General features: G+C 40.9%; 1 protein-coding gene and 1 pseudogene across 1 annotated transcript in view; one reads left to right on the top strand and one right to left on the bottom strand.

Annotated features, from left to right (window-relative positions):
• The window catches only part of GNA14 (G protein subunit alpha 14), a 224,165-nt gene that overhangs the window by 62,009 nt on the left and 136,746 nt on the right, over positions 1–25,410 (top strand). The window lies entirely within an intron of this gene.
• On the bottom strand, positions 6,067–6,451 carry LOC100594124 (annotated as a pseudogene).

Here is a 25,410-nt window from a genome sequence, read left to right on the forward strand (position 1 = left end):
ATGTAAATCAGACACCGCCTCCTCAAGCTCATCTGTAAAACTCTGCGCACTTTGCCACGGACTGGAAGGCCCACTTGGCCGCTCCTCTGTCCGCAGGAGAGAGAGCTGTTCTCTTTCTTTCTCCTATTAAGCCTCTGCTCTTAAACTTACTTCTTGAGTGTCCGTGTCCTTGATTCCCTTGGTGTGGGACAACAAACCTCAGGTATTTACCCCAGACAACTATGCCACTTCATTAGTGGGATTGAAGTAGCACCTCACTCTGAATTGTATTTGCATTTCTCTAATGACTAATGATGTCAAGCATTTTTTCATGTGCTTGTGGACTATATATCTTTTTTGAGGAAATCTCCATTTTTTTGACCTTTTTTAAAAATCGGGCTGGTTATCTTTTTGTTGTTGTGAGAGATCTTTATATATTATGGATGTATATGAAAAAAGAGCTCTTTATATATTTTGGATGCTAGACCCCTAATTGGTGTTCTTTTAAACCACTGAGTTTGTGGTAATTTGTTATAACCAATTTGTGGGAAAGATGCTCTGGGGTTCTGGATACCAGGAGTAAGTGATGTATCTGTTCCAGTTTCTTTCAATTCTTATGTCCTGATTTCAGAGGGGAGCATGGCTGTTGTAGCCTGGGGAGTGTTTGGCACTCAGAACACTCAGGTCAGAACAAGGCAAGCCACTTGATTGTTAGCACCACTAAGACTGCCTGGAAAATAAATAGAAATACTGTTACAGACAGAAGAGCAAACATTTTGGGAAGGCAAAAACAATAATACATTACAGGCATAAGAAGGTAATACTAAATAATAATAAATGAAATCTAACAACATAAAGGTCTAAAAACCTCCCGCAGCCCAAGAGGGAAATCTGGAATTATAAATGAGGAAGATGTAGCAGGGGACAAGCACCAATAAAACCATTTAGGGGATTTATTGGATAGACATCACAGGCTATATTAGTAGAGGTACACTATCTGAGAAAAGGGAGGTGATACTCCTGTGCTGTTCTGTGCTGGTCATACCACCCTTTAGGTGAGGAATTCCACTTTGTGCTCCATACCTACAGAGGCATATAGGCAAAGCAGGTCACATTCAGAGATGAGAGGCCAGGAGACTGGAATCATGCCATTGGAGTAATGGTCAGAGAAATGGTCACAAGGGTGTTGGGGGAAGTCCAGTTATGGGGAGCTACCCAGGAAAAGCATGGTAAAGAAGGGTAAGGTTTGTTATGCAGCTTTAAGTTGTGCCTTCTTCATTGATAAGAGACTATAGTGAGTCATCCTTCTCTTCCTGGTACAGAGAGGGAGACACCCTTACAAACGGAGATTTTCTTTGTAGATATAAATTTCCATTACAAAAGGAAACTTCAACTCTGTGTTTGGAACTTCTGTGTCTGTAGTTTCTCAAAATAATCAGCTCAAAATAATTCTTATGCCTAAAAGGCATATTTTGGGATGGAATATTCTGGTCTCCTACGGTCATATTTTGGGGTGGCAAATTCTGGTCTTATACGCACTCTTCCCTCTTTAAGATTCTGTGATCCCTCTGTCAGAGGCGTGTGAACCAGAGCAACTCCATCTTGAATAGGAGCTGGGTGAAATGAGGCTGAAACCTACTGGGCTGCATTCCCAGACGGTTCGGCATTCTAAGTCACAGGATGAGATAGGAGGTCGGCACAAGATACAGGTCATAAAGACCTTGCTGATAAAACAAGTTGCGGTAAAGAAGCTGGCTAAATCCCACCGAAACCAAGATAGCCATGAGTGACCTCTGATTGTCCTCATAGCTACACTCCCACCAGCTCCATGACAGTTTACAAATGCCATGGCAACGTCAGGAAGTTACCCTATATGGTCTGAAAAGGGGAGGCATGGATAGCTCATCCCTTATTTAGTATATAATCAAGAAATAACCATAAAAATGGGCAACCAGCAGCCCTTGAGGCTGCCCTGTCTATGGAGTAGCCATTCTTTCATTCCTTTACTTTCTTAATAAACTTGCTTTCACTTTACGGACTCACCCTGAATTCATTCTTGCATGAGATCCAAGAACCCTTTCCTGGGGTCTGGATCTGGACCACTTTCCTGTAACACCTCCCTGCCCCTTGGCGTCATCTGAGTTTGGGCTTGCTGGCTCTTCCTGCTACCGCTTCAGCTGAAATATTGGTTGCGGTGGTGGGGGGTGGGGGTGGGGGGGTAAGTCACACGACTGGAGACAGGATGGGTTGGGAGGGTGGAGGCTAGGGATGTTTATTCTCTGGTGAAAGGAAAGGCAAGCTGGTAGTATAGAACAGTGGTCTCCAAACTTTGCACACCCCATCGGTAAAATAATGTTTGCATATGTACTCTTCAAATTCGGGATTATTACTTTAAAATCATAAGCATATACTATTTTCAGATGCAATATACTATCAAGGTCAGCATTAAAGATGACTATAAGCCTATATTCCAAATAATCTTTATTATCATTTTGAACTGCTAGACCGGCTTTGAATGGTAGAGGTAGATTCTTAATGTTACCTTTTGCAGTTTCTTGGCACTGTTTAAGCAGTAAGCTGAATGGGAATGAACAAGTGAGTCCACTGCTGTCTACTGCTCTGAGTTGCAGAATTTTATTTTTGCCCTTGTCTCAGTATTCCTTTTCACACATTCTCTGTTGGGAGGTCATCTGACAGACCAAGTGAGGTTAGCTGTGTTTGTTGAGATTTTATGTTTTTGGATAAATGTAACTTAAAATTCAGATACTTTATTCTGCAGATCAGTGGAGCATCGTGTTTGTCCCTTGGATGACGTCTTTTGGGTCCACTAATGGAGGGGTAGAACCTTGCTACTCCAGCAGTGGTCCTCCGACCTGAGGCAATGGCTTTGGCTGGGGGTGTGTTAGAAATGCTGACTTGCAGACCACACCCCGGACTTACTGAGTCAGACTCTGCATTTTTAACAAGATCCCCAGGTGGTATGCACAGAAAAGTTTTAGAAACATTAGTTTAGGAGCTGATCAAGGATTTTTTGGAGTGGGGGAGTCGGTTAGAGGGCTGAAAGCTTGGAGAGGAGATGATGGGGGGATCTCATCTCAAGCTTGTAGACACAGGAGTTAGGCTGTTTCGCGTCTCTCACACATACACTCAGAAGTAGGTCAGCAAAGAGTCAAACAGAAATCATCTGAAAAGAGTTTTAAAAAGTCCCAACTTCTTAATCAAGGAGAACATAAAACCAGTAAAATTCCAAACAGTTTTACTGGAACTTCATGAACTTGCAGAGAAATCCTTTGTTTTGGAATCTGGAGTCAGAGGAGTCCAGATTCCTTGAATTGGGGTTTTCTGTTGCCGGAGCTTTTCGACATTTCCCAGCTGCCTGCTGTTTATCTGCCTTTTTAGCTGAAGCTCTCATGACCTCGGGTATAAATTTAATGCTTTCTTGTCTTCCTTGATTGTTTTCTTCTCTGCTCCCAGCCCCTTATACCCGAACTCAGTCTTTAACGTCTGGTTTGCATTTCCTGATCAGATTCACAAAACAAAGACTGCGTTATCTCATCGTTTGTTCAGGAGAATTAGCCCAATTAGAGATAGGGTGAAGTTCTTGTGCCTATCCCAAGACCTCTGAGCTTTGCAGCAGTGAGTGCTGCTGAGAAGTCTCTGAGCACTGCCTTCTGTTATATTTGCAGTTTGACCGACAATTTCAGATGCTAGCACTGCATTCATCACTGGGTATCTTGATTTAACATAGCTGGGTACAGGTGTGAAAATCAAGCCTTGCCAGTCAGTGAGGTTTCCATTAATCAGTCAATGGTTTTTGAGTGTCTCCTGGAGACTTCCCAGTTCCCTGAGCAGAGAAAGATGAGCAAGACCAGGCCCTTGACTTTACAGAGCTCAATGTCTTGTGGCAAATACAGATATACAGACCCATGTTAGGCAACCACAGATACATGGACAACAACAGGAGGTGTTGCACAATGTATCTGTGATTGCCTGCTATCAGTCTGTATATCAGACCGATGACAGGAGGTGTCAAGTCATATGACTGGAACAAATGATTAAATCTTGTGGCAGCTGGGATGAGGGAGTGAAGGGGGTTGTGTTTGAAAAGTTCAGAAATATTTATCTGGTGGACTGAAGTGGAAACAATTCAGATAGATATAACCACTTACGCAAAATGGGCATGCAAATTGTCATTGAGTGATGGCAAACTATAAGTTCAAGGTAATGGACAAGATCTCAGGGGAGGCAGGTGGACAGCAGTTAAGGAGATTGGACTCTATCCTGGCCGGTCAGTGTTTCTCAAACAAGGTTTACGTGCCTGGTGGAAAGCAGTAGGGGAGGGGGAGAGAGGTTGGTAAAATTGTAGAGGAAAAGGATCAAGGTGGAAGGCTAGTGAGTTAGACCACAGAAAGGAAAGCACACCACCGAGGGCCCACTGAAGTTGTGAACTATAACTGAGTAGCAGCACAAACCTAAAATATTCTGCAGTTCCTTTGGGGTTTTCTTGTGTCAAGTGGGATCAATCCAGAATTGGAAGCTTTCATGCCTTGGTGGACAAACACTGGGAGATGAAAGTAAAGTGTTGCTGAAAGGGCATTACAGTGATAGGAAGCATGATCCAGGTTGTGGAGGAAAGAAAATGAAAATGGAGAAAAAATAATTTGTGAAACAATGGAGGCTCCAAGGAGCCCAAAGTGTTTATGAGCTTCAGGGAGCTGGATTGATCTGACGTTGTGATTGAAGAGAAGGGTGTTACAATTTAAGAGTTCAGAATAGGAACGTTCCTGTTGATGTCAAGGTTCTGAGGTTCCAGATTTTTCATGCACCTCTTCCTCTGTGAATCAAGCTTGGCACGTCCTCCCTGTATTTATTTAGGGTGGCAGAGGAGAGCCACCAACAGATGAAGTTGGATGATGAGAGATGATAAGAAGCATCCACAGGAATGTGGAATGGATGATTGTTTCTTCTGGGCATTCAGCTACCCTGGGTCCTAAGGATTCTGTGACTGGGCCAAACTTGAGATACAACTTCAGTGACCTGCCTTGTTTATCAAGCATTTACTTCCTAAAAGGATCTGATTGGGGTAATTTTACCAATGTCCGAACCAGAGTCTTTTGCACCAAAATTCCCTTGAAAGTTGACCTCCCTTCTGTCCAGCCACTGTGTAGTTGTCTCGGACTTGGATCTGAATCCAGGGCAATCATTTGTGGCAGAAAACATGTCATAGCAGTTTGGATGTGCCAGGTACATTGACTCATGTTATCTTTACAACCGTATGAAGTAGGTACTATGATTATCTTCATTTTACATATGAGGAAACTAGGGCACAGCGAGGTGAGAAGATTTGCCCATAGCTAGGAAATGGTAGTGCCAAGAGGTCTGGCTATGGACTCTATGCTGTCAACCTCTCTGTTAGCTCCCTCCGAAAAGAACTGATTCCAAACATAATTCTTAAAAGATGGCAGCAAGCTTCATGGTTTCCTCCTGCAGCCTGTCTCAGCCTAGCACGTAACTAAGGTTTCATGTGGTCCCTGTAAATGGGACTCCTTCCACTCCCACATCCCCTTGCCCATAAACACACCCTGCATAAAGTCTATGAGAACTGCAGATAGATCTAGTTATCTTTAGGGTGACCAAGTCATTTATAATTCAAACTGAGATAGTCTGAGTAAAGGTGGGCACTATTTTGTGTGTGTGTGTGTGTGCCTTTATTGTATCTTTAAGCATTGAAACTTCTGAAGAAATCAATGTCTGGGCAGTGAGGCAGCTGCTTTCTCCTTCACTTCTTTGGGTTACTAGAGCAACTCGTCAGTAGATTCTTTTAAAAGATGACCTTTTGTATTACTTGCATGCACATCCATGTATTACCGAGGCATGCACTGGTACAATACAAACTTCTCTCATTGGATGCAACTATTCTAGTATCCAAACATCATGCACAACACCTTGGTGGCAGCAGCACACTGCGCACACTCCCATCGTGGCCCTGCTCATTTGTGTATGATATTTGGAGCATCTGGAGGAGTAGGAATAGTATTGAGAAGAGGAGTGAGGAGGAAACAGTGTGAGTGCCTGGCTGACAGGAGGTCAGCCAAAGTTGAGCAGGGCAAGCCTGAACATGTCATTGGTGCAAACCCAAGCTTCACTGATATTCTTTAATAGGAACATGTGGTGGAACCCGATGATGGGGTCTTCATCTACCTTAAGTTCACCCACAACCATGCTGATGATGCAGCTATCTGGTGTGGGCTAATGGTCCTGTGCCTGTGATGCTGTACTGGATTTTCTGGAACAGAAGGCTAGACAACTTCTCCACAATGGCAGCTTTCCCCTGGAATTGCTGTCCTTCCCATGTAAGGCATGACGCGTCAATGTAAATTGTACCCATTTGGGTTCTATTTTTATCAAATAACTGGTAGTAATGTTGAATGAAGCTGGATTCAGTCTGCTCCCAAATCAGCTTATCTCCCATTCTGGATCATCACCTGGCCTTGCAGAGACCCAAGGGGTTGGCACTATGGCAGCAGTGGCAGCGACAACCCAGTGTGGTTTGTGACCCAAGTAGGCACTATTGAGAGTTATGCTTGCATAATGGGCACAAACTAGAACTGTTCCAGGCAAACCAGGACATACGGTCACCCTAGTTATGTGCTATATATTAAATGAGAATGGAAGGAAGCTACAAGTGGGCCGGGAATATTTCCAACCCACCTAAAAATTGCCAGAAGAAGGCAAAAATTCCCAAAGCCCTGGTTCATAATAGGTTCTTAATAGATTTTGAATGAATAAATGACTAGATTCAAGTGTGCTCCCAAGAGGAATGTGGAGAAGGATAGAAATGAATCACCTAGCAAGGGGATTGGTGGCAAGGAAGGGGCATCACTGGAAAGTGTAAAAACATCACTCTTATAATAGTAATTTCTGTCCAAGCACTTCACAATTGAACAAGTTAGGACTTGCCATTGACTTAAGTGAGTCAGACCTAAAGGAAACATAAAATCGAGCCCATTTTTGCATCTTGGTGAGACTGTCGTTGAAATGTCTATATGGGGGGAAATGTAGAGTCTATTTGGCATGCCTATAGAAAGTAACCTTAAATGGCTGAAGGAAGAACAATGGGTCTGTGAAAAGCCCAAGACCAGGGACTTGCAGACATCAAGATTTCCTTCGAATTTGCAAAGTTAACATCACTTTATAAAACTGGAGCAACTAGATTTTGGGGAAATTAAAAGAATGTGCCTCAAGGTCGTTGACTGATCATGAAACCAGAACCAGTATCAGCTCGGACAAGCAGCTGGTCTCTGGTTCCAAATCTTTGTCTATTGTTGGGGAAGGGCAGGACTTGAGGCAACCCCTTCCCTACACACACCCTCCCTGCAGAGAGCATTTATTCCCAGTAGCCTGTGGTTATGGGAGAATAGTCGAGGTGTTTGTTGGCAATGTCTTCTCATATGAAGACAGTTGTCAACTCCACCTGCTCTGCTCCTTCGCATTCAGTTGTGCCCAGCCTTAGAGTGAAGACTCCTTGTTTGTTCCTAGTGCCTGAGGGCCAGTCACATGCTCCAGTATTCCAACTTTATAGGTGTGACATAGGGTGGGACTGATGCCCTAGATCTCAGAGATCCTGGGTAGAGACATCCTTATCCCATATCAGGCAGCTCACTGCCAGCCTCCCATGGCTAAATGGCCTAGAGAATAGAGCAGAGGCAGTGGCCCAGCAGTTGCCCAGACGTCATAGCCAGCGTCACCTTATAGTCCGAGATAAGGGCCACAGCATTGTTTAGGCCCACAAGTCTGTGTTTTGGATGCCCATCAAGTGGAAGGCCTTATCGTTAACGAAGACGATCTCAGTATTCTAGGTGCACTTATAGTCTCTGCCCCTCTTACCCAGCTGGTTCATTCCCTTTTCCAGTAATGAATCCTCTTTGTATTTGAAGCCTACCTCTTCACAGGGACAAAATTTGTGCGGAAATGAGGTTTCAACCAAACTACAATATGGGAAGTATGAGGTTAAGGTTTTAAGTGGGATAAATGTTTCAAGGACAGTCTCTAAACCAAGGCTATGAAAAGATTTGCATGAAAATATTTTATCTTCATTCAATTTTTTAAATTTTATGAGTTTTAAGACATATGGTGCTCATCTATATCTCAAGGTTGTAGCGACCTGTGACTAAACATGTCCTTTTCTAGTTCCAGATTGATATTTTTCAATATTGTATCTATTCCAATAGTTGACTCATATTGGAAGCACAATATCAAGCAAGGTCTAAACAAGTTTTTCAAGCCATATAAAACTGTCATTGGCCCTAGATGTAATAGAGTTTTCTAGAGTTGTGTGAGAGACTGAAATCACAGGGCCACTGATGCCGGGCAGGCCCAATGATGCAGGGCAGGCCCAATGATCCTCAGATAAAAGGCAAGCAAGACTTAATCTTTTAGTTTGTTTGTTTTTGTTTTGTTTGAGACGGAGTCTCACTCTATTGCCAGGCTGGAGTGTAATGGCACGATCTTGGCTCACTAAAATCTCCACCTCCCGGGTTCAAGCAATTCTACTGCCTCAGCCTTCTGAGTAGCTGGGACTACAGGCGTGCACCACGACACTCAGCTAATTTTTGTATTTTTTTAGTAGAGACAGGGTTTCACCATGTTGGCTAGGATGGTTTTGATCTCTTGACCTCGTGATCTGCCTGCCTCAGCCTCCCAAGGTGCTAGGATTACAGGCATGAGCCACCGTGCCTGGCCAAGACTTAATCTTGTTGCCATGACCATTCATGGTTTCACTCCACAACCCTTGACCTATCGTCTGTGGGTTCTGATGATGAGTATCTTCATACTGCAGTAATACTAACTCTTAAATGGTGAGATAGGAGTATTTATGATTTCTTTGTTCACTTCCTTAAAAAAAACATTACTACTGGGAGAACAAGTTTTGAGGCCATTTGATGGGAAGAGCAATTCCAAAGTACCTCCTGCAACTCCTTCTGTCATCCTCCTTCTCGATTCTACAGAGCCCTCATTGAAAGTGGTCAGTAAACAGGAAGGTTCTCAGAGTGTTTAATCTGCAGATGGGAAATATCAGAAGTTTAAGGAGGCTGTGCTAAAATGATTCTCCATGTGTTGATGGTAACCTGGCCCTTGAAAGTCTCTTTGGTGAATAGAAGTCATGTCTCGCTGATGACAGTCCTAGAGGGAGGACTGCCCCACCCTTGTAGGATGATCAAATGTGTTTGTTTTTTAAAGCATCTTGACCTGAATCCACTAAGACTTGAGTTTATGAGACCCACTTGTTAAACATCGATATAGATGGAGGATAAAGCAAGTTCTGAGAGCTGAACTCTATTTTATTGTTATACTAACCAAATTGGTAAAGCTCTGAACTTTCATTTCAGAGAACATAGGATTTATCCGGAATTCTTTCATTGGAATATACAGTATTTAAGAAAATATGGGGCAGTAACTTACTCTCCTTTCCCCCAAGGCAGTAAATTCAGGTGTCCAAGCTCATTTAGCTTGGTTGTAAGTAAAATGAGTTATTGAGTAATTTTAATTTAGGATGAGAGTCTTTTTTCCCCACTAACTCTTCAAACAGCCTGTGGATCTGCATATTAGCAAGCATCTCTGGTGTCTAGCCTAAAGCCCTTAATTTTTAATTGCTTGCAGAAAATCGGAGTGTAACTGTTTCAAAGGGTGTTTCCGTGTGTTTTATTAGATTTCTGTGCATGCACGTACTACTACCTTATGGAAAATGCTGGAGGTTAGCAAAGAAGAGGCGGAAATTTCTGAGCTATTTGCTGATAAGGTGGGGTTCAAATATTTGACATTTTCAGGTTAGCATATGAGGCTCATATTTTCATAATGTCATATGTCATTTACCCTGGAAAATATTTGCTTTGTTTCTGAGGACACTCATAAATTGGGAAAAGTGTATAGCATTCTTTTTTTTAACCTTTTAACCCTTTGTTAGCAAGTCATTGCTGGATGAATCATGGAACATAGACCATCTCTGTAAAATTTGAGGAAATGAGTATAGGTTTTCAGACCTAAAATAATAAATTACTGACTGGGCAACTTAATTGTGATAATGATGTAAGGAATGTGGAGGGAAAGGTGGGAAACATTAACCTCTTGGCCATATCTAATCATTAGAGTTCCCTGACACCATGTTAACCCATTTTTTATGAAGCTACACAAATGCATCAACTGAAACTCTTCAGTGGTAGTATTGTTATATAGCATAAGATGAAAATGTTACTCTTGAAATAGGCTTTTCCTCAAAAAAGTCACTCTGTCTTCTTAGAAAAACAAAACTATAAACACTATGCTTTCGATTTTTTAGATGGGATGTAAAAATTTAGATGTTTTTAAAAATTAAAAATATTCAGTATTCAGTATACTATCATCAGCTAACAATAAAAATATGTGGATTTATCAAGAGCTCAAGTCATAACTATCTTTATTTTTGCCCTATCTGATCACTGGACAAACAGCAAATTACCCTCTCTTTCAACATCTTTCGCTTCTCCCTGACCCTCCCTCACCATATCCCTCAATCTCTCTCCCTTAACAAGCCATGATATTGAACTGAAAATCCATAGGAATATAGTTATATGATTAGCAGTAGATTTATGTCTCTCAGTTTAAAAACATGCAACCATAGAAGATTTTATATGTTAATATTATAAACAATAATAAATGCTCACCATGGTTACTAATAAATTCATTGCAACAACATTTCAGCACCATGGATAGCACCAACGGAGCGGATTCTACCCCCTTCTCCTGAAACCCCTTTTTGGTCATGCCACCTCTGGTCTGGTGAGGGGGTTTAGGGATGGCTGTGTTGACACAAAATGGCAGTTCTTATACTTGGCTTCTTGTTAAAATCACATGAAGAACTTTAAATATCCCCAAGTTCAGCCCCCGACAACTCAATCAATTAAATCAGAATATCTGAGTGGGTCTTAGGCACTAATACTTTTTAAAGCTTTTCAGACTTAAAACCAATAGAAAATGGTAATTTCTAGGAGATGAGATGGATTTACATCTAAAATAGAACTTCTCAACCTTAACTGCCTTTAAGAATTACCCAGCTTGTTTAAAAACAAAATCATTGTCTGGGCCTGTTTTCAGACATTATAACTCAATTGGCCTGAAATAGGAGACCGACATCAATAGTTTAAAAAAAAATCTTCAAGTAATTTTTAATTTACAATGGTTAATAAACATTTACTGTCAAGTAAGACCTGGAAGTAAATCTTTTTCATGTGGAAAGTTTAGGTAAATTTGATATCTCAATAAGAACATTTCATTCTAGAAGGAAGTAGTCTGTAATGTCTAGTTTTCTTTTTTTTTTCTTTTTTTTTTTTTTTTTGAGATGGAGTTTCACTCTTGTTGCCCAGGCTAGAGTGCAATGGCGCCATCTCAGCTCACTGCAACGTCTGCCTTCCAGGTTCAAGCTATTCTCCTGCCTCAGCCTCTGAGTAGCTGAGATTACAGGCATGTGCCACCATGCCTGGCTAATAATGTCTAGTTTTCATGACATTGGAGTTGAAATTGAGAAACTTGTATTCTAGCCAGATACGAAGTCAAATGGGGCCATACCAGCTACCTTCCGCTCCTCGTCTGGGTCAAAGCCCCCAACTCTGGACACTGAGTAAGGGTATGAAGCGTGAAATCATTATCTTGTGTCTCCAGCTATGCCTAGCAATTTCAAACTATCCTCTAGAAAAGTTTCCTTGGCAACCTTATTTACTTCCCCCCTACAGGGTGGATATCTGGCTGATTTACTCTTCTATAGAAAGTTGGGTGTGAGGCAGCTAACAGTTAGTGCTCGCCAAGTTTTCCCACCTCCTTTGCACTTATTTTAGAGCCATGTGACTCCGAGGAGAGAGTCTCATCTGGGACAAGGCACATAAGACTCTCCTGTTTCTCTTCTTTTGTTGTAGCAATGTTGGAGGCCACATGTCACAGATAGCATAGCTGCAGCATGGAGGAAGGTTGCCTGCTTGCATGAGACTGAGTGCAAATAAGCAAGAACAATATTAAGCTACTGAGATTCCAGAGCTTGCCTGATATGATGGCTACTGTTAATTATACCTAATGAGACTCTCAAAGATGAACAAATATTCCTGACAGTGTCAATTGATGAGAATCCTTGTTTCTACCCATTTTAAGTGAAAAACGAAATGTATTTACATTAATCCTCATATTCCTACACATTTAAAATGCAAGAAGAAACAGTATATGTAATATATGAATTTCAAGTTGCAGAAATATTTATTTCTTTCGTTGGTCATCATTAGCTATAAACTACTGTCTGTATTTAATCACCCCTCCAGACCCATGGCAGTCTGAGGAGGAAGGAAACACAAATCTTGATTGCATTTGAAATTACCACACAAACAACTTCTTTAATTTGGAAGTAAACCATTTGAAAGTAATGATCTCCCTAGACTTTACTTTGCCTTTTTCTTCACACTTTAAATACCGTCGAGGTGCAGCTTGATTGTCCTGTTGCTGAGACTGGTTTCAGTGTCATGCTCTTGCTTATATTCGGTGGTAGCTTGCCTCACGTGTTTCCGGTAGGTCCTCTCACTTTTTTGCTTAATTTTAATTTTAGAGACAGGCTCTTGCTATGTTGCCCAGGCTGGTCTTGAACTCCTGGCCTCAAGCAATCCTTTCTCCTCAACTTCCCACAGTACTGGAATTACAGGTGCCTGGCATGATACCCATATCTTTTTTTAAATATAAATTTTGTTGTGGATATTTGAGGTTTACAAAGTGAGGTTATGGGATGTATAGAGATACATAGATACTTGTAGATACATATGAATAGTACAATGGTTACTATTTTTCTAAGTTCCTTATATACTACCTTCTCTCCTGACCCTCTTCTTCTCTAAGGTGGAGTTAGTCACATGCCAACACCAAAGTTTCCCCCAACCTCTGGTCTAATAACCACAGAGAAGCAGACAGAAGTTATAAAAACAAAGGGTAGTGTTTAAGCAGTACAAAAGTCTAATTGTGTTTGGCCACTGTCTCTGAACTTTGTGATGATTCTTGACCCATGTCTAGCATCCTAGTCCATGGTTAGAGATTTTGGTGCAAGATTCCCCCTCAGTGTATTGCTCATTCCTTGCCTTCCCTCCTTCCACTATCACACCATCATGGAGCCTGTAGATGCCCTGGAGAAAATTAGCCAGCTTATCCCTTGAGCGCATATCAGTTGTGTCCTAGTGGAAGCTGAAACCTAGATGTTTTTTTTTTTTTTTTTTTTTTTTTTAGACGGAATGTCACTCTGTCGCCCGGGCTGGAGTGCAGTGGTGCAATCTTGGCTCACTGCAACCTCCGCCTCCCGAGTTCAAGCGATTCTCCTGCCTCAGCTTCCTGAGTAGCTGGGATTACAGGTGCCTGCCACCATGTCTGGCTAATTTTTGTATTTTTAGTAGAGACAGGGTTTCACTATGTTGGCCAGGCTGGTCTCAAACTCCTGACCTCAGGTGATCCGCCTGCCTCAGCCTCCCAGAGTGTTAGGATTACAAGCGTGAGCCACTGCACCCTGCCTGAAACCTAGATCTTTACTGTTAATGCTCCCCTCTCCTGCAACCCAACATCTTTGATGCAGAAAAATTAACAGATTATTCTCTGAAAGCATTCAAGGATTGATAAAAGTAACTTTCAAGCAGAGTATTAAAGTGACCTATAATCTCATTTTAGCTGAGATAATATCACTAAGTATTTAGCATCAACAGTATATTGTTGGCTAATTATTCATAGTTTATTTCTGCAAATCTTAATCAGCTAGTTCTATAGACCTGTGCTATCTACCTGTAATATGTCCATGAAGCCACAGTGGAACATTTAGTAAATTATTGCTATAACTCATTAAACTATAACCCCAAAGCATTCAGAGCATCCTAATTGGATCTGGCCTGACCTCATTTAAAAATGTACAGAGTCCCCAGGAGGCACACAGACACCAAGTTTTTGCAAGATTTTCAAGGCATGGGATGATGTTTAGGCTAATTGTTGCTTAATATATTTAATTTTTTTGATAGACTTGATTACCTTGGCTAATTCAAACTAATTTGTTTTATTTGTTGCTAGTTAATTTTAGTTTCTAATTGCAGATTGTGATTCTGACATAAATATTTTTAAAAACTGGATCACAGGTCACAGATCAGTTTATTACACATTGAAACAAAGCTTCTCTTCTAAAATACCTTTTGGGGCCATTTGGCATTTGTGTCTTTTTATGTATTCTATAAAACTATGATGGATATATGATATTTCCTTTCATTTTATGAAAGAAAGGTAGAAAAAGAAATGTCTAAAGGTAGGACTGACCCAAGAAAGAGGAAGAATGGAAGATTTGTCTGGATAAGTTTTTGCATATTATTTCTCAGTCTACATAATTCCATTGATGCATTTTATAATTGTTCCTCCCTACATGTTAGGTGTCTGTTTCTTTCCCTAGATCTTCTTTTCTTGGAAAACACTTTTGTTGTCATTGTGATTGCCCTTCTTTTAGTTCCTTATAACTCACAGGCCAAAAAATCATCTGCTGTCAGTAAAGACAAACTTGTAATTTGCAAGATTACTTGACTTTTCTTCTTAACCTGGGAATTTTTCGTGGGCCTTTCTATTCACCCCGTTCAGAGTTCTCCCCAAATCCTTGGTCTCAGCCACCGCTCTCTTTCAATTGCTCCTCAATTGAAATCGCTAGAAACCAACATTTACACAATGTAAATACACTGAAGTGAAAACACAGATTCTCTTATGAGCAGCCAGTTGATGAAAAAAAAAAGGTGAAATTAATTTTAGTAACATGTTTATTTAACCCAATATATCAAAAAATATCATTTCAACATATACTTAATATAAAAATTATTAATGAGATATTTTACACTCTTAAAAGAAGTCCTTAAATGCCAGTGTGTTCACAGCACTTACCTTTTTTTTTTTTTTTTTGGAGACAGAATTTTGCTCTTATTGCCCAGGCTGGAGTCAAGCGATTCTCCTTCCTCAGCCTCTCGAGTAGCTGGGATTACAGGCATGTGCCACCAAGCCTGGCTAATTTTGTATTTTTAGTAGAGACAGGGTTTGTCCCTATTGGTCAGGCTGGTCTTGAACTCCTGACCTCACATGATCTGCCCGCCTCGGCTTCCCAAAGCACTTCCCTTTTTAATGATAAGTTTTTGAAATCCAATATGTATTTACAGTACTTCCCAAACCAAACTAGCCGCATTTCAAGTGCTCAACAGCCACATGTGGCTAGTAGGCACCATATTGGATGACATAGTCTTAGAGCATTGATTTAAGATATTCTTCCATACCCTACAAATAAGACCCTCTTAAATCCCACTTATCCCAAGATACCTTCAAGATTTCCTCTGTCAAAATTTAACTCCAACTCCTCCACAGTACTTAGAAAATTCCTCTTATTGAGAACTTATCTCAGCCTTACTTGTGTTCAAAGATTTATATATTTATCTGTCTCAGAGATTACGAACTCATAGAAGGTACATATCCTTTGCTCATCTTTGAACGATAGCATAAGAGTGTGGAGGAAAATTGGATTTTGACAGATAACTGACTCAGGTTTAAATGCTACTGCTAGCACCATGCAGTTGTGGTAGCTATACAACTCTAGCCCATTTTTTGAACCTCAGTTTTCTCATCTATAAAATAAGGTAATACCTCTATCATAGAGTAAATGAGCAGTAAGTTAGGTATGCCTAGCACTTAGTTGGGTCTCAGTAAATAACTTATTATTATATTGAATGTAAAAGGGCAATTTACTCTATTAAATATGCACATAGATTATAAGTTGTACTCTTATTTCAGAAACATTAAAATTCGGGAGCTCAGATATTTCCAGTGGGAATGTAAAATGATACATCGACTTTAGAAAACACTTTGGTAATTCCACAAAAGGTTAAACCTGGAGCTACCATACGACCCGGCAAGGTTACTCCTAGGTATACACCTAAGGAATTGAAACATATATCCACACAAAACTTGTACATGAATGTGCATAGCAGCATTATCCATAGTAGCCAAAGAGTGGAAACAACCCAAATGTCTGTCATCTGATGAAAAAATAAAATGTGGAATAGCCATAATAGAATATTATTTGGCAATAAAAAATGAAGTACTGATGCACGCTACCAGATAAATAAACCTAAAAAATATTATGTGAATAAAGGAAGCCAGTTATACACACAAAAAAACATATATATTGCATGATTCCACATGTGAAATGCCCAGAACAGGCAATCTAAAGAGACAAAGTAGATTAGTGTTGCCTGGGCTGCAGTGGTGGGGGCGAGGAGTCACTGCTAATGGGTACAAAGTTTCTTTTGGGGTTTCTTTAAAGCATGATAAGATGTTCTAAAATGAGATTGTGGTGATGCTTGCACAACTCAGTATACTAAAAACCATTGAATTGTACACATTAAATGGGTAAACTTTATAGTATGCTGATTATATTTCAATAAAGCTGTTAAAATTGGAAATGGTGTTAGAATTAAGTAAATACATATTTATTTGTTTAGTTTAAAGATAACTTCCTCCAAGCAAACAATAATAATAAAAATTAATTGAAATACAGTTCTTGGTCCTAAAATGTATGGACATTTTCGTCTCTGTGATTTTTGTGCGGTGGCTCATGCCTGTAATCCCAGCACTTTGGGAGGCCGAGGCAAGTGGATCACGAGGTCAGGAGTTTGAGATCAGACTGACCAACACAGTGAAACCCCATCTCTACTAAAAATACAAAAATTAGCCAGATGTGGTGGCACACGCCTGTAATCCCAGCTATTCGGGAGGCTGAGGCAGGAGAATTGCTTGAAACTGGAAGGCAGAGGTTGCAGTGAGCCGAGATTGTGCCACAGCACTCCTGCCTGGGTGAAAGAGCAAAACTCCATCTTAAAAAAAAAAAAAAAAAAAAAAAAAAAAAAAAAAAAAAAAAAGAAAATTATATATCCCCACTACCCTCCTCCAAGAGGAGATGGCTCTCTCTTTCACTTTACAGGGCCAGGCACAGCCCTTGAAATATTGAACCCAGGGGAGAAACCAAAGCCCCCAGATAGCCTAGGCCCTTTGTTCCTTCCACCTTAATTCCTCCTTGGAGCAGCCCCTGTTGGCAGAACTCACTATACCAAGTGGTCTCCTGTGGAGTTGTCTCCCTCTGACCGTTCTGTAAGCTCCTGGGGAGCAGGAGCTATGTCCATCTTGTTCACAGCCATTTCACAGTTCCCAACACATAGTAGGTGCTCAGGAAACCTGTTGGGCAGGACAGTTCTGGCCCCTCCAGCACTGGAGAGGAGTAGCTGCAGCACATCCAGCAGTACGTATTTTCCTTCTTGAGTTCCCAAGTTTGGCCAAATGCCAATGATCTCTCTGCCTATGCTGCTGTGCTAATAGGACTGCATCCCCCGGCCCCCTTGCTAGTTACCACGTCACAACCAGGGTCAGGGAAGAGCATGCTTGAAACATATATTAATAGCAAGAGTAAGTTCAACACACCTTCTGTGGGGAGGGAACCTTTCTTTCCCAACCCCATTAAAAAAAAAAAAAAGAGAGATTCGTGGGGCTGGAGATTCAGTTTAAAATGCATCTGGGGTGGTGGAGCCCTTTAACAGAATAAGAGAAGGCACATATGGGACTTGGGTTTCTCATCAAAGCTGGGCTAAATAGAAAGCTCTTTCTGCCTGGGCATTGAAAAACTTGTCTGATTTGGAGATCCACCTGAAAATATCGAGTAGCAGAGACACCTGCTGATCTCAGAAGTGGTGTGACAGTCTCTTTCCAAACTGCATCCCATTAGGTGTTTCTGAAGTGCAACTTTGCTGTCTCAATTGTATCCTTGCTCCCTCCACAAGACCAGCTGAAGGGGGTTTGCTGAAGGCAGCCCCATCTCCTCTGCAGCCTGCTCCTCAGCTCTGTGGTCCATGAGCAGGACTAACCCAGGGAGTGCCCCCACTGTAAATTCCGAGAGACTTCACCATCCCTGCCCCACCTTGTGCACCCAGGAAAGCCCAGTCAGCCTTTCCTCCTCAGGTTAACTGTTGTGAGGGGCTCTGCCCTCCCCACCAGCAGATTCCATGCCACAGATTTGCCAGACCCGAATTTGCATTTCTGAATCAAAATTTGAATTTAACTTGTATACTTTTTACCTGGGTAACTTTTTTAATAGTTAACATTCTTTTTTTTTTTTTTTTTTTTTGTGATGGAGTCTCTCTGTCACTCAGGCTGGAGTGCGGTGGCATGATCCCTGCTCACTACAACTTCCGCCTCCTGGGTTCAAATGATTCTCGTGCCTCAGCCTCCTGAGTAGCTGGGATTACAGGCATGTGCCTCTACCCCTGGCTAATTTTGTATTTTTAGTAGAGTGAGTTTCTACATTCCCACTGGAAATATCTGAGCCCCCAAATTTTTAGTTTCACCGTGTTGGCCAGGCTGGTCTTGAACTCCTGACCTCAAGTGATCCCCCCACCTTGGCCTCACAAAGTGCTGGGATTACAGGTATGAACCACTGCCCCTGGCCAGTTAACATTCTTTAAGCAGTATTTGAGCTATGCTAGGTGAGCCAGGACCTGCTCTGGGAGCTGCAGGTAAAGTGATAAACAAGAAAGACCACTCTGTCTCAGGGAGCTTACCGCCCAGCCCACCCCTTTCTTTCTAGTCTTCCTTCCTCCTCCTCTTCCTCCCTACCACCGTAAAACAAATTATTTAGAATATTTTAGGCCAAACATAGGCAAGTCAATAAATATTATTTTAGAACAAGATATGGTGAACCTTATCACAAACTTTTGCTGGCCATAATGGAATATTTGTTTTTTTGTATTTTGCATTTTACATTCTTTTCCCCCTAGTATTAAGTTTTCAAAGTCTGGTCTGTATTTTACACTCTGGCACATCTCAATTCATACTAGTCTGATTCAGATACTCAATAACCACGTTTAGCTGGTGGCTACTATACTGGACAGCAGAGATTTACAGGAATGGCATTTTAAAAGAAATACTTTGATTTAGAAGAAGTACTTTCAAGTACTACATGGTATACAAATGCCATATAGTAGCTGAAAGTAATAAAACAGAACTATGACATGGAAAGTGCTCAAAGGCATACTGTTAAGTGAAAACAGCAGCAGAACAATATGCATAGTAGGAAACATGTTAAAATTATTTGGTAAAATGAAATGTATTTATATTTTCATATGTGTGTATATTCACCAGTATATCTGTGAATACGTATGTGTGTAAATGAACAGAGTGAGTCCTGGAAGAACGCCCCTGGACTGGAAGCAGGGCAGGTGGCCAAAGAAGGATTTAATTATAGTATCTTAACTTTTTTTTTTTGTAGACAGATTCTTGCTTTGTCACCCAGTCTCGAGTGCAGTGGTACAGTCTCAGCTCACTGCAATCGCTTGCCTCTTGGGTTCAAGCGATTCTCATGCCTCAGCCTCCCAAGTAGCTGGGATTACAGGCACACACCACCATGCCCAGCTAATATTTGTATTTTTAGTAGAGACAGGGTTTTGTCACGTTGGCCAGGCTGATCTTGAACTCCTGACATCAAGTGATCTGCCCGCCTTCACCTCCCAAAGGAAGGACTGGGACTCACACCATGCCCAGCCATAATATTTTAACTTTTTAAATAAGAAGAAATGTATTCATGCGTAACTTGTATAATAAATGCTTTTAAAAAGTGAGCTCATTAGGTCTAGCCATCCTGGTAGTCTTTGGGTATCAATGATTCTCATCCTGGGCAGTGCCTCAGAACCACCAGGGAAGCTTTTTTAAAGTATGCAGCCTGACACTGCACTCCAGCCTGGGCGACAGAGAGATCCCTTGTCTCTTAAAAATAAGTTGTTTTTTTTTTGTTTTTAATTGTGCTGCCTGAACTTTTCTCCAGATCAATTGACTCAAAATCTCTGGAGACTTCCATCTTAAGCTCTTCAGATGATTCCAAAGTGTGGCCAGGATTGAGAGCCACACATGTGGAGAAAGGAATAGACTGTGTCCTTCAAACAATTACCAGTGGACTCCCAAAGAGAATTTGATAAGGATCCAATGGAAAGTCCTTTGAGGCACATTATCTGGTGAGAGTTTTCTGTTGCTGACTAAGGGAAGATCCATATTTTAAAGTTAAAATAGATCAAACGAGCTGAGGGATGGAGTTGACATCTTTTTGCAGAAATGGTGGTGTACCAGACAAGACTTCCTAATCCATTGCCATCCAACTTTATGACAAGTTTAGTCAAGAGAGCTTGTAAAAGTAGTGCTGGTCTTCTGGATAAACTCTAACAAAAAAAACATGTAATGCCCCAAGACCCCAAATTGTACTCCATAGAAAGTTGTCTAACAGGGAGTCCACAAAAGGATTCTAGACTTAAAAAGTTATTCACTTAGATTCTTGGGTTCATTGTTACCATTTGAAAGCATGAGATTAACTGTCCTTGGTATTTAGAAAGCAACACTTCAATTGAACTGAAAGGAAAAAAAAAATCTTGTTTAAAAAAACAACAGCCCAGTTTCTCCTATTTCTATGCTCTGCTTGAATTCATGGCAATTGCAGTGTTAGTGCCATCTGAGGTGAAGCCAACATAATTTTATTTTACACGATAAGCCTCATGAAGAATCAGGCGTATTTTATACTTGACCTAGGGTCAATATTGGTTCGGAATGCAGTTCTCTTACGTTTCTCCATCATTGACCTCTGTACTTAAAAATGAAACAAATCAGTGTTTGGCAAGACTTACAGCCATTATCTGTCCTTTCCTAAGCTTTGAAAATAACCAGAAATTGCCTGATTCAGTGAATGTTTCATTCATTTGTCCTGGAGTTTAAAGACCCACTCTCTTGTCACCATGGAAACAGATTCAGATCCTAAGGCAAAAGATTCAGTACCTGCCTCCTAACGATAATATACAGCATGAGCTCTGAAGAGAAAAATGGATCTGCCTTAGGTTTCATTGTTGAGCCGATGGTGTTCCCTGGGTCGATGAATCTCTTTCTCATTTGGTATTAGCTCCTGGGTTTACATTTGTTGTGCAGCAGTGCATGGTGAGGGGTTTTCAGCCTTTAATCCCCTGCCACTGAATTACATTTGTGTGAACAACACAAATGCCAGACTGGTTTTATACAGACTCTAAAGTTGCTGGAAATTTAATAACAGGTACTTATGTTTGCTCCCAGAAATTGAGAAATCTGATATTGGGATCTAACGCTGGCTGGGGCTGGAATAAACTAATTGAGACCTATAGGAGGCCCCATGATCTGAAGATGATCTGTTCAGGAAAAGGCCACTTACAGTGAGTTGGCTTGGAATGGGACCCAGCATTTGATAGTAAATACTAGGGATCAGGGTAGAGGATGACTTAATTGGAATTTCATTTTGAAAAATAAGAAATTTTAAACATAAAGTTATTTGATCTTACATGTTCAAACTTTTAGGTTATCATATCAAGAAGGTTGAAAATATAGGCTAAATCAAGTATGAAACAAGTATTAATTTTTTTGTTGTAAATTTTTCAGCAAAATTCGGTAACTAATAGGTGCCTTCCAGCCCATGGGACTTTTACCACGTATGAATAGACCCTTTTTCAATCATTGAAACCACTTCCTCTTCACCACATAGATTACTGCATCAGCCTCCCTTTTTCATGTTAGTTTCTACTTCCTAGAATAAATCCCCTACTCTAGCTTGCTGACTCTCCTTTATGTCCCTTCCCTGCCCCATACGTGATCATTTTTTTGGGTTCTGTCCCTGTAAGTGTTCTCCAAATACCCTCCTTGCTCTCAATCCTCATTCCTCATCTACATTAGCTGTTCCATCCCTGTTAAGACGATGCAGACGCTACTTTCTTTCTCCCCAGACTTTCCATAGCACTGAGCTGTTCTGCTTAAACATGATCATACACTACTTCCTAACTTTATTTAAATCACAGATCATTATATGCCTTGCCGACTCATATAATTTCCATGAGAGAAGGTCTGGCATATCTTCAGGCCTCTAGTACAAAGGCATTCATGCTACCCATCTGAGTATCCCGTTGTTAAGATGTATGAAAATGATTCCTGAGTTTTCTTAATCCGTATGGTGAACCTATCATTTTCCTTTCAGGCTTTGACACTTCAAAGAAAGTCAGTGGTAGATTGTTTGGGCTTTATCCCCAAAAAGGGAGAAAGTGAAGTGAAGCAAAAGAGGAGAGATTTCCTAAGACCATTTTTAATACCTTATTTGACTGGTAGAAACTAGACGGCTGGGAAAAGAGGAAATGGAGTTTTTGTGTGTTGATGTAGTAATTAGTCAGCTGAAGGAAAACGTCATCAATTTCTAGCTTCCTAGGTTTTGCACTAACTAACAAAATTTACCCTCTTAGCCATTTTTAAGTGTATAATTCAGTGGCATCAAGTGCATTTACAGTGTTGTCCAACCATCACCACTGTCCATTTCCAGAAATTTTTTTGTCATTCCGAGGAGCAACTCATTAAATCCATTAAATAAGAACTCTCCATTCCCCTCATATAATATTTGCCCTTTTGCGTCTGGCTTATTTCATTTAGCAAATATTTTCAAGATTCATCCAAACTGTAGCATCTGTGAGCATTTCCTTCCTTTTTAAGGCTGGATAAAATTCTATTGTATGTATATACCACATCGTGCTTATCTAGTCATCTGTTAATGGATAAAAACAATGAAACTATGAAACCCTGACATCACTTGCATGGCCTTTTATAGTGGCTTTTCTGATTCTCACTCTTCTTCTTTTTAAAAATATTTCTTATCCTTTATTTGGCCTCCAAAGACAGATTTGTTCATTTGAGGGAACAAATTAGTTTGACTGGTTTGGGAAGGTATTTTCACCCACAGAATGGGATGGATAAAACCAGGCATGATAGATAAACTTAGCCACACCCCATCCTTATTTCCTGGCTCAGCCTTGTAGGGGTCTGTAGAGGTCTAGAGGGGACAATTTAATGCATTTTAATAGGTACCTGGTGACACCTTAATTGTGAAGCCTGATTCAATTCCTATATAAAAGCCTTTTAAAAAATTCTGACCTAAGTTAGTGTTTGTAGTGAAAACACTGGGACTGTTCAAACATTTGAGAATTATGATTATGGCCAAGAGACTTGTCTGAAGAGGACGGTCTTATGTGGTCTACATTTCCATTAGCTAGATGTCAGCTAGAAAAGTGAAGCTTAGGAAGTCAGGAGGAATGGGTCTATTCTTTTCAAAAAAGTTAAGGAGACTTTTGTTTGGGTGAAGACATAAAGGACTCTATTTTTTCCACCATTCCCTTAACTTGGAGGAAATAGAAAATTAGTAACTCCTCATTTAAGGCATAAGGTGAGGCATTAGGCATTGTCTTTCCGCAAAGTTCTGTGCTTTGGCTACTCAAGATAGAAAGGAAGCTAGCTGAATCCATTGTTGAAGTAGCTGTTGGAACCAGGGTAAGGTGATATTACCTTGAATAAAATTGGTGAGGAAAGTTAAAACATCCTCCCTTTAAGGCAGGAGAGGAGGCTAGGCACAGTGTCTCACACCTGTAATCCCAGCATTTTGGGAGGCTGAGGCAGGCGAACTGCCTGAGCTCAGGAGTTCAGGATCAGCCTGGGCAACATGGAAAAACCCCATCTCTACAAAAAAACCAAAACAAACAAACAAACAAACAAACAAAAAACACCATAGTCAGGTGTAGTATTGTGCACCTGTGGTCCCAGCTACTTGGGAGGCTGAGGTGGGAGGATCACTTGAGCCTGGGAGGCAGAGGCTGCAGTGAGCTGAGATCGTGCCACTGCACTCCAGCCTTGGTGACAGACTAAGACCCCACCTCAAAAAAAAAAAAAAAAAAAAAAGACTGGGGAGGAAAAAAAAATTAAACTATTAAGTAATTAATTTTGTCTAAGTAGCTTATTTCTGCTTTAACTTATATACTTTTCTTAAATATAGTGTGGCTTATTGTTACTTATATTCATAGAGTTTTTAAAAAACGAAAGTGTGAAAAATTTATAGCACTTTCCCAGTAATTCTCAAACCTGAATAATTGAATAACCATGGAAATTTCTAGGGGCAAGCCCTGGCATCACATAGTTTTTTCAAAGCTCTCCAAGTAATTCTCATGGGTAGCCACGGGTGAGGATTACATACCTAATGTTTTGAGAATCAACTTCTGGTCTAAAGCCAACGGTGTATGTCGCATAACAAGAGTATACTCACCATCACCTAGTTGAAGTATTTTGTATCTGTAGGTTTAGCTCAACAGTTTAAAAGCTGAGCTTGAAAATGTAAACCTATTAAACCATGACTGTGCCCCCAAAGAAAGGGGATGGAAGGACCATTTGTTTATGTGGCACTGTTCATTAGGTAAATTGGGAAAGGGGAATACACATGTATCAGGTTGTTTCTTAAATGGTGCTTTCTTTGTGAATGAGAAATGGCCAAGGAAATTGTTTTTGTTGGACTAACCATGTCTTTCACTTTACCAAGCTCAGATCTAAAGAACATCTTCCCTTAATGCCGGCTTGCACATATTTGCACACACATGCTTGCCATCACTCTGTGACATGCACTTCTTTTCTGCATGCCCTGTGGTAAGCTGTGCCCTTCTCCTGGAGCATGCCCTCTTCATCTCCTCCATCAAAGTTTCAGGATGTAGACACCCTGGCCCTTCTTCCCTATGTCCTCTGGCCCAGAAGGGATGCCCCGTCCTTTGTCTTCAGCTCCCCCAGTCCTTTATCTCACTTGCACCTTTATTGTCTGAGCTTCCCCATGTTTGGCAAGCACAGTGAGCTACTTTCCAGCCAGAGCCCTCCCAGGGGCTGTGCTGGTTGTCAAAGGTGGAGCTTGGGACCAAGCTCCAAAGAGATGCCTCTGGGAAGTTGGACTCCATTCTGAGCAGTTGGACTTTGAACAGTTAATTGATGGGAATCAAGAAGCAAGAGGCATTTCTTAATAGTAATAAGAAATTTCTGGTGTCACAGGTAAGAATCCAGAGAAAAGATAGGTCCTCTGGTTTATGTCAAAGTGGTGAGAGCAACAGGCTTTAAATCAGCCTCAAAGGGAAGAGGAAAAACAAAGCCAGCCAACAATGGAGAAGACCCAAATATTTAGCCCCATCCTGCTTAGGTTCTCAGGGCGAGGTTTTTTTTGTTTTTTTACCTTTTTTCAGTAATGGTACTTGCTAGGGGAGACACAACTCTGAATCAGGTGTTTTGAAATTGCTTCTTTAGAATACAGAAGTAAACAAAAGCAGTAGCAGTCTTTCTTGGAAAATCATTACTGTCTGTCATACTTTTTCAGAGGCTTCTTCCGACTTTATACAGAAGGCAGGCCCCAGTCTCTACCCCACCCTAGCCTTTTATGGGAAGAATGGCAACAGTGACACCTGGGTCCAAGGTGTCTTCATCATACCTAAT

The sequence above is a fragment of the Nomascus leucogenys genome, chromosome 1a (assembly GCF_006542625.1).
Source record: "Nomascus leucogenys isolate Asia chromosome 1a, Asia_NLE_v1, whole genome shotgun sequence".
NCBI lineage: Eukaryota > Metazoa > Chordata > Mammalia > Primates > Hylobatidae > Nomascus > Nomascus leucogenys.